This window comes from Galeopterus variegatus, unplaced genomic scaffold, assembly GCF_000696425.1.
Source record: "Galeopterus variegatus unplaced genomic scaffold, G_variegatus-3.0.2 Scaffold452, whole genome shotgun sequence".
NCBI classification, from domain to species: domain Eukaryota; kingdom Metazoa; phylum Chordata; class Mammalia; order Dermoptera; family Cynocephalidae; genus Galeopterus; species Galeopterus variegatus.
The window spans coordinates 456790-467712 of record NW_007726563.1 but is presented as its reverse complement, the minus strand read 5'-3'; the positions used below and the strand labels follow the sequence as shown (position 1 = coordinate 467712).

At 36.8% G+C, this 10923-nt stretch overlaps 1 protein-coding gene and 1 pseudogene across 1 annotated transcript in view; both read right to left on the bottom strand.

The window, feature by feature from the left end:
* Positions 1-10923, bottom strand: part of USP49 (ubiquitin specific peptidase 49) — a 94139-nt gene that overhangs the window by 56537 nt on the left and 26679 nt on the right. The gene's annotated exons all lie outside the window — the stretch shown is intronic.
* Positions 5571-6160, bottom strand: LOC103587469 (annotated as a pseudogene).

The following is a 10923-nucleotide window of genomic DNA, read 5'->3' as shown; positions in this document are numbered from 1 at the left end:
CAAAAAAAAAAAAAAAAAAAAACTTACTTGTGTCTTACAAACACAAAAATATTTTATTTTATTTTATTTTATTTTATTTTATTTTTTTTTGTCTTTTGTCTTTTTTCCGTGTCCGGCAACGGATTGCAACCCTCAGTGTTGCCCCCATACCGGACCGGGGACCGGCAACGGTGCAACCCTCGGTGTTGCTCCCGCGCCTCGCTCAGCCAGTGAGCGGGAACCGGTCTGTATGTGGGATCCGAACCCTCGGGCGGGAGCGCCGCCACGCTTCCCAAGCGGCGCATTTATCCAGTGCGCCACCGGGCCGGCCCCCACAAAAACATTTTAAATAAAAATTTCTAAATACTATTTAAGAAAAATGCTTTTTATAATCACAATTCTTTTTTTAAAATTAAAATACTGTAAGTTAACTGTAAACTAAATATCACTATTCAATATAGTACAAACCTAAGTTGGTTTGCTCTGAAAATTCTCATAAAAAACCCTAATATTTGTAAAGTAAACATTTTAGAAGGGATCTAAAATGGGCAATACTAAAGATATAGTAAGGTTTAGATATATTGATGAACTATCTATCTGTACCAAGCAATGAGAAATTAGGAGTATTTGGACAAAATCTAAAACCTGTAGAGCTTTCCAACTAAATGTTTCTAGCAGGGCCTGATGGCTACACTGTTATTTGGTTAGAGTATTCAAAGGTAAAAAATAAATGCAGATCTTAAAAAATAAAATTGTACATGAAATCATGAAACAATCCCCTCATTAGGTGTAGTGGTTAAGAGATGAGGTTTAGGAGCCAGATTGGTTGGATTAGAATCCCAGCAGTCCCAAATTCCTAGCTGTGTACATGCTCCATGCCTCAGTTTCCTCACCTGTCTCATACAGTTATTGGGGAGTTATGATGTGTAAAGTGCTCAAAAGAGTCAATGGCATAGCATAAGTGCTCAACCTATTATTTTTTAGTATTACCTTGTATAAAAAATAAAAGATACATGTAAAAAGACTGAAGGCCTTCACTACTGAACTATTTTGCTTTAAAGTTGAGAATTTAAAATATCATAAAGAGAAGCAAAATCCTAACTTTCTTGATAATAGGATGGATAGTAGTTGCCTGGGGTGGAGCATAGGAACGATCACAGGAACTTTTATTTTTCGGAGGCTGGCTGGTATGGGAATCCAATCCTGTGACCTTGACATTATAAGGCACAGGAACTTTTATACACACAAAATGGCTACCCCAGCTTTTGCTTTACTAGTCTTTAAAATATACATGTTTTTAAACGCATTTCACATATTATATTTTACAATAAAAAATTTTTGCACTTCCAAAGTATAATAATGAGAAAGTACTGTTTGACCTTAGAAGAGAGGGAGAAAAAAAATACTGCTCTATCGTTCTAAGTGTTCTCAGTTACTTCAGATTGTGTTTGTGACAGCTTAGCTCAGTTCATGGAAAAACTTCCTCTGGATTCCACTCAATACTAAGAGATATTATTTTTCTTTGCTATTATAAAAGGTATCCTTTTTTTGTTTGTTTTTTTGTTTTGTTTTTTGGTGGTTGGCCTGTATGGGGATCTAAAACCTTTACCTTGGTGTTACAAAATTGCGCTCTGAGCCAACCAGCCAGCCCTAGAAGGTGTCCTCAATTCATTGGGAGCACCTCTTGTGGCCACAAAAACTGGAGGCTGTAAGGAATTTCAGAGGGCTTCTCTTCCAACACTTTCACTCTCTAGATAAGGGAACATTAGATTCCTCAGCTTCCAAAACACAGGCTTTCCCCACACTGCTCCCAGCTGTTATTACTAGTCACCAATGTGATACAAAGAAAGGGGAAGAGTCCATTCTTCAATTGTCTCATAATAACGTCAAAAGAGGCAAATTTATACCAATCATCGGGATCTGTTTAAGACCCAATATGTACCAACAAAAGATGCTAGCACCTACAGAGGAGCCCAGTGCCTCAGTGAAAGAAGGCACTCCATAAATAGGTGTGTAAGTGAATTTACTCAAAAGTAGGAGGCAAGATTTCTGCCCCCTAAGGATTTTACATATAAATGAAAATAGCCAAATTCTATGTTGACATATAATGAATTCAGTGAGGTTCTGGGGTAAACTGTACAAAGTACAGACAACAGAAGGGAAGCAGAAATAAGATCAAAGATTTATGTAGCATAAGGTAAAATGGAGGAAGGGATGTTGGAAGAGAGGAGTTGAGACTTGAGTTTTGAAAAATTGGTAAACAAGCCATTCTAGAGATTTCTCAAAAACAAACAAACAAACAAAAAAACCCGTTGACATTTTGACAACACCTGCTTCCCTTTTCCACAATGTTTTAAAATCTTAACAAGTATACTAATTTGTTCTAAATAATTTGTTCTATAATTATATTCGGGAAAGAGTTCTCACCCTCCCCAACAAATAACTTTTATAATCCACTAAGAAGAAAGGAATAGTAGTAGGAAAAAAGAAACCTTTTAAATGCTCAATATAAATTCTTTAAAACACAAATTTTCTCAAGTTTTAAAGTTCAACAAAATAAAACTAGATTCCAAACATTAACAGGAAAAAAATGTATAAAATAAAATTTTTAAAAATTCCGCAAATGGCTGTGATCTGAAGCCTACACTAAATTAACAGGACATTTGGGTGACAAAAACAATGCACAAAGGTCTTCTATTTCTAATTAGTTTAATGAGGGAAGATAGAATCACTCTGGTAAGGAAATGAACACTAGAGAAGAGACTCAGTTCTAGCTCTACACAGTGGAGTAAACATGAGTAAGCCACTTCTGCTCTCTGGGTCTGTTTCCACATCTGTCAAAGGAATATTTAAGTTACTTAATGACCTAAATATCTATTATTCCATCTGTAAATTTCCCAAAGTCTTTCAGGTGTCATTCTCTTATAGCAAGCTATATGTTAGGCTTTAATTAACGAGGGTAGCAGAAACCAAAGTGAACTTATGTTATCTACAATTCTGTTACTGTAGCAAAATTTTTTTTTTTTTCCTTTTTGTCTTTTTTCGTGACCAGTAACGGGATCGCAACCCTCGGTGTTGCGCCCGTACTGCGACCGGCTACGGGATTGCAACCCTCGGTGTCACGCCCGCACCGTGCTCAACCAGTGAGCGGACCAGTCTCTATATGGGATCCGAACCCTTGGCTCCCAAGCGCTGCACTCTACCGAGTGCGCCACTGGGCCGGCCCAACTGTAGCAAAATCTTGCAATTGCTACAAGCCACCCACCTCTCAAGCCTTGTGCTGAAACAGAGCATCAAAGAAATAAGCTTGAATTTTCAGTGAAACATGATACACTGAATACCTGCATTTACCTCTGCTCTCTCCTTACCTCCACTAAAATGGCAGTATAAACACAAAATCCACAAGGACAAAGAATAGGAATGGAAACAACTACGACAAAGCCATTTTTCTCCCGCTCCACCCAGGATAAAAAACTTTTTAAACATTTTCAAAATTTTTTTATTGTTCTTAGGATGAAGATTTAATTTACTGTAACATTTTAATTAAGGTACAGTTGACAAAATTATATTTACAAAATCTATATTTATGATGTACAATGTGATGTTTTGACATATATATAAAGAATCTTAAATAAGTTCATGGAATGTTAATGCTATATTTTAATTCTATTTTTCCATGAACTTTTTGAAGTACCCTTGTATACACTGCAAAATGGTTAAATCAAGCTAATTAATGTATCCATCACCTCACATACTTACCATTATTTGTTATGAGTACAACAAAGTTTTGGGGAGCTAAAAAGCAGATGAGTAAGTCATATCAATTAGCAAAGCAAAGAAAGCAAACACCTAAGAGCTTGCTGAGAGGAAGCCCAGAGAAAATTGAATTATGCTAAGATATATCAGAAAAATTCAATGCCGTTGAAAGGGGGATAGCAGGCAGGCCTGAGAAAAGGGGAATAGGGTAAAAGTTCTACCCCTAGGTTCTCACCCTGATTCCAAGCAGCCACTGGGCAGAGGATGGGAGGTTTACTCTGTGGAAAGATTACTAGAGAGACTTTGGACTTAGGCACAACTAGCGTCAGGCCCTCCAGTCTAAAAAAGATTTGCTTAAGAGAAAGTTAAGTTAACCGAAAAATGAGACATCCCTAGCTCTGTCCCCACTCAGCTCCCCAAATATTGCAGCCAGGTTTGTAAATCCTAAGCAGATGACTGGAACATTCTCTCAGGAAGAATCTGTCCAAGAGAAAAACACCTACAAATACTGACTGCTAGAGGTAGTCCCTCAAAAAAATTTAAGTCCTTGGCTAATCACCTTATAATGAAGACCACTGGTTAACTTTTAGAAGATACCACTCTGGCAAATCCAGCTTTCATTTTTTTAATGGCTCATTCCTAAATATGAGTAAGACAGCCAAAGCTACACATTTAAGGAAATCCCTTAAATAAAAGACCAAAACAAATAAACAAGTAAAGATTTTTAAGGAAACAGAGATAGTACAGGAAGCTGAAGAAAAACAATTTTTTTTAATTAACACACTCAGAGAAGAGCTATTCCATCTAGGAAACAAAAATAGAAGACTACTAAAAAGTTACATTCAGAGAAAAAACTCTTGAAAATTGAAAATACGACAGCAGAAATATAAAACTAATTACAAGGATCTGAAGATGACATTCAAGACACCTCCCAGAATGTAGAACAAAGACACACAAAGATGGGAAATAGAAATGATGAGAAAATTAAAGGACCCATCAATCCAGAAGTTCCAAACACAAATAAGTTTCGAAAGAAAGAACAGAGAAAACTGGAAACAAGAGGAGAAGGGAGAAGTTGCTTAGAATTTAAGAATTCAAGAAAATCTCCTAGAACTGAAAAATCTGTTTCCAAATTGAAAAGTCCCTCAGGATGTTCACTGTAACAGATAAAAAACAACACCCAGAGTGAGAGTGAGGTAGATTATCATAAAATTTCAGAACCTTTCCGGGGCGGGGGGAGGGAATCAAGAATAAGAATAGCATCAGACTTCTCATTAGGAGCAACAGAAGCTAAAAATCAAGAGTGATGTCTGTTAAACTCAGAAAATGTTCTCCAATCTCAAATTCTATACCCAGATAAACTATAAATCAAAGTATGGTGAGGGACAATGAAGACATTTTCATACATGCAGATTCTCAAACAAAATTACATCCTATGCACCTTCTTCTCAGGAGCTTCTGGAGGATGTTCTCCACAATAATTAAAGTATAAACAATAAAGGAGGAAGATATGGGGTCCAGGAAATAGGGAGTTCCAACACAGGGAGGCAAAAGAAGTACCCAGGAAATGAGGGAAAGCAGATCCCAGTATGATAGCTGTGCAGGTCTAGACAACAACCTCTACTGATATTTAAGACAGCATTATAAGCCTACTGTAAGAACTACAGCATTAAACACCAAAAGAAACAACTAGAAGAATAGAAAATGGAAGTCCCTGGAGAGGCAGAATGTTAAGGAGGGGAAAGGCAGGTAATACACTTTTTATGTTATATACAGGCTTAATATTAATAAAAATTAAGTTTGAAAAGATTCTTTAAAAGGTTAAAATGAATGCTTTATTTATTTAGGCTGTTAAATGATCCTTTATTAAAATATTTTCCTTTGTACTTCTTACTATCTGGGCATTCCACTGTACCACTGTTGATGTCATGGGGGTGGTGGCTATCAACATTGCAGCCCACAGACTGGGCAGTCCCCAGGATCTCTTTAATGATTCCAGAGAGTTCTCTAGCTAAAGATACGTGCCATATCTGTTGAGTAATGTTGACAATCTCATCAAAATTGATATTTCCGTTGTGTTTAATGTCTTTCTGTTTCTTTCTGTCTCTTGGTGGTTCCTTGAGGGCTTTGAGTATCAGGGCAGATGCAGAAGGTACTACCTCAATCTGGGCCTGTCTATTCTGGTCAGTTTGACTGTAATCCTCACACCCTCCGGTCACCAGTTGCCTTGGCGATGTCATCACCAGCTTTTTTTGGAGACAGATCCAGGCAGTCAATCTTGGGGGCCAGTGCAGACGTGGTTCTAACTTCACCACTGGTGCACCTCAGGTACATGACTTTGATCTCACTGCGGTCAAACTTAGGCAGCATGACTGGTGTTGAATGAACCCGGATTCGGGATGACTGAAGACAGTTGCACCTTGGCCTCCTCCATGCCAAAAGCCGAAAAAAGTGAATGTTTTAAAATCACATCTAAAAATATGATTTTTCCAAGCAAGATTTCCGAGGGGCAGGGTGAAATTAAAGAAAGAAAAAAATCTAACTTTTTTCTGATGTTGCAGAGCAAAATCAAAGTATTTGGGAAATTCTACCCTTTAGCATAGAGCATGGCTTTGTGAAAAAATTAAGAGTAAGAAATACTGTTTTGCTGATAGGTACTTACTCAAAAGTCATAACCACAAAACCAGCAAAGAGATAAACAAAAGGAAAATTTCTTAAATGTTATGGTGTTATTAGGAAAAGTTTATGGTTTATGGTTTAACCACTCAACAAATTAAAATTATTTTTTCACTCAGTCAAGCAAATGCTAAACCAAAGTAAAAAAATAATTTGATTGTATCACATTTTGGTCAGAAATGAAAACACCTAAAAACTGTATTGCTCCCTCAGGAGAGGAAAGCACAAATACTGTGAGTTTGCCGGAACAAGGCAAGGAGCAATTTGAGTCAGGTTTGCTCATCCTTTCCTGGAGACTGAAACAAATGATAGTGGGACTGTTGTGTGACTCTGAAACAACTGAAACAACTTTTTCTAAGGCCCTAAGAAATGATATCTCAATTAGGAAATATACTTTTCTTTATCTCCAAATACTTTTTTAAAAAAATCTATATTTTCTATAGCCTTTTCATAGCAAAATGAGGTTATCATATGGTATCTGTAAATCAGATTTAATATCATATACTAATAATAGATGAGTGTTAAAACTGTACTCATTGAGCAAGTGTTGGGCTCTTCACAGACAGGCAGGTAGAGAAGGTGTTGCCTGTTATTTACTCAGTTTTCTGACATCTAGGGAAACTGTAAATGGGGAAATAGCTAGATCTGATACTTTTTGCTAATCTATTGATTTTTGACCAGAGAAAATTTTTTAAGCTAACTAAACTAAACTAAATGTACTGTGGTTAAAACACTTGCTCTCATTTTTCAGCATAAATGAAAACAATGAGAATAAATTAGCAAGGTGGTTTAACTGTAGCATACTCCACAGCCTTCAATTTGAAAGCTTAAAAAAATTTTTGTTTCAGTCTCCTAGAATTTTCTGCAGAGTTTTCTGCATAAAGTATGATCTTCTTCCCTTTTTAAAGTTTGAGAATATTATTATCTTACAAAATATAATGCATACCCAAAATTTCTTCCACTTTTAAAAAAATAAAATGAAACACTCTTCATTCGTTCATGTTCATGAAAAGGAGTAACTTAACTTTGTAAAAAGATGCCAAGTCTTGCTACGTATTAATCTAAAAGTTAAGTACAATCTCAATCAAAATTACAAGAAGACATTTTTGGGGGTGGGGGGGAAGAGTAACTGAATAAATTACATCTAAACTATTTATGAAAGAAAAAAGGTCCACAAATAGCTATGTCAATTTTGGAAAAGAGCAAAGAGAGCAAATCCATTCTGCCATATATTAAGAAACAAGAGAAAGCCATTAACATGATATGGTATAGGATCTCATCTAAGATCTGTCTAGAAATGCGTGGGGCATCATGAACGTCACAATGACTGAGCAGCACTACTGGTATAAGTGGATTGGGCCAGCGACGCCAAACATGCCCACAGTAACAACTGTGCCCTCTCTAGGAAACTGTGAGATAAACAGACCAGTGGCACAGAATAGAAAGGTGAGAAACAGACCTATGTATACACAGAAACTTGATTTACAATAAGGGTGTTACCACAAATTAACTGAAAAGTTCAGCTGGTTTAGTAGATGGTGCTGGGAAATCAGGATCTCCATATGGAGAAAAATAAAACTGGATCCAAATCTTACAATACAGTCAAAGACTGTTCTATATACATTAAAAACTTAATGGGAAAAGTAAAGCCATAAAGCTAAATGGAAGAAATTTGGAGAGACAACCTGAGTTACCTAGGTCCAAGAAGAACTTATAAGGCAAATATATGAAGGCTAAAAAATGATGGATTTAACTACATCAAAATCAAGCACTTCTGTTCAGTTAAGAACACTATAAAAAAATTAATAGACACTCTAGAAGATGACATTTGTATGGTCCAAAACCATCCAGGGATTTTAGATATATTATATATATAAAGGATTTCTGCAAATCAACAAGAAAAATACAGGAAACAAAGGATATAAAGAGGCAATACACAGAAGGAAAAAAGCTAACTAGAATATGAAGAAATGCTCAAACTCACTAGCAATTAGAAACACAAATTAAAATAAGACATTACTAAATGGCAAAAATTAGAAATGTGGACAATACCAAGTGTTGGGGAGGTTATAGGAACACAATGCTTGTGGAGTATAAACTGATACAACCATCAGCAGTCTGACAGTAATTAAGCCACAATGCTTCTCCTGTGCCTGAATCCCAGAGATATTCTCAAATATTTCCCTAATGGACATGTGTAAGACTGTTACTGGTAGCACTGTTTATAGTAGCCTAGGTGCCCATTGCTACGGGAATGGATGCATACCACACAGTTAGGAGCAATTAGCTAAAACTACATCCAACATAAATAGATCATAAGACATAGTGCTTAATGAGAAAAGTAAAAGCTAGACTAAGATCTACAGCATTTTTACAAGGAGAATTCTATAGCTAAATTCTACAACAGTGTGGTGTAATGAGCAATTTTATAATTAAAGATACATATACAAAAAAAATCAATAAGTATTTTACAAAGATGCATATAGAATCAAGGACATATATTAAACAAATTAGAGAGGGTGCCTGTTGGGTGGGGGAGGAAAATGGGCATAGGAAGGAGGGCTGAACAGAAGGCTTTTGTACACCAATGTTAGACTTTGCCCAAATCACAGGAGTATGAAGTCCAAATTCTAATAACATTTTTCATTCATGCATACATTAATTTATTCAATAAAAATTTATTGAACACCTCTTAATTGCTAAGAACTGTGCTTAAACAGAAACCTTTCTTGTTATTTCTGCTGAAGGTTTTTTAAAACCTCGAAAAGATATGTTTTAACTGAAAGTGGAAGGGAAAAATAACTTACATTATAGTATATATACTATTAAAAAAGGAATATATATACTATAAAGTAAGAAACTCATCACTCTTAAAATAGTTTGACCATTTTTTTCATCAAATAGAAATAAACCTCGATATTCTTTAAATGATAAATTTAAATGACAATTCAAAATACAAAAAATTTAAAAATAACTTGAAATACATAAATTACACTGCCACATCTCAGTCCACAGGTAAAACACCTTTTTCTCATGGATTTCAGTGGTAAAACAATTACTTTTCAGAGGAGAATTTTTTTTTTCATGTTCATATGATTTTTATTCAAACAGACTATGGTAATAAAACAGAAATATTCACACTGGAACTTATAAACAGAAATATGCACATTAGAATTATGCATTTATCCACTTATAAAAGTATACAAATTTTATATACACATGTAAATAAAAGGACCTTCCTTGCCTGTCTCCAGAAAAGTCCTTTTCATCTTTTCAATGGCCCACACATGAGATATATAAAAACATATAAACTTTGATTAAATAAAGAAATGTAGAATATATATATACTAAACACATTACATCTTAAAAATCTTTCCGCCTCTTTAAAAAAACTCAATATTTTTTCAAGACTCTACAGCATATCCTCATTTGAAGTTTTCAAGACTTAAGTATTAACTCATTGGGGAATGTCATACCAGCTGATTGAGCTTTAAAACAAAGTTACACGTAAAAGCCCCAGTAATACAATAGTGGTATTGTGATTACACTCATTTGGTTTTTTCAAATTCTCATTTATTGACAATACAGACTTAAGTATTTACAGGTGAAATGATATGACCTCTTGGGTTTGCTTTTTTTTTCTTTATAGCAGATATTTATTTATTTTAAAATTTTTATTGAATCAAAATTGATTATACATAGTTTTGGGGTCCAACATTGAGATATGTTGATCAAATCAATATTACTAGCATATATATTGTTAGAAATCATAATTATTCTTTATGCCCCTTGTCCAATCTCTCCCCATCCCACTTTCCCTCCCCTCACCCCCCTCTAATCACTCTAGATTTCTTCTCTCCCTCTGAAAGAATAATGGTTACTCTGTTGATTTGCTGTCCAAATGATCTGTCCAATGCTGAGAGGTGTGATCAGGTCCCCCGATACTATCATAGAGCAGATGCCTCTTCTGTCACTCTGAAATGGGCTTGGCGGAGAGAGACATCCTCCTCCTTTCTTTATCTCTGCTGGTGATTCTCCTTGTGTCAATGCACTCCAGTGGCTGGCGGACCATCTGCATGGTGATTGTGGCGTCTAGCTGCCTTCGTGGCAGTCATGGCTATCGTGGTGGCTGTGGTGGACCACCCACACAGAGATGTTTTTGGCATGATCCTTGGTGCTGGAGGTGTGCCTGGTTGTGGAGAGAGTCCGATCCCCGGCTCCTTATCCTGGGTCCCTGGGTGGGCCCCGAGGCGCAGGCACAGGGTGCCTGGTTGTGGGAGTGGGGTCCAGTCCCCTTCTCCATGCCCCAGGTCCCTGGATGGGCCCTGAGGTGCTGGCGAGGTGTGCCTGGTTGTGGGAGGGGGGTCCGGACCCCTTCTCCATGCCCCAGGTCCCAGGGCAGGCCCCAAGGTGCTGGCAAGGTGTGCCTGGTTGGTGGGAGGGGGGTCCGGACCCCTTCTCCATGCCCCAGGTCCCAGGGCAGGCCCCAAGGTGCTGGCAAGGTGTGCCTGG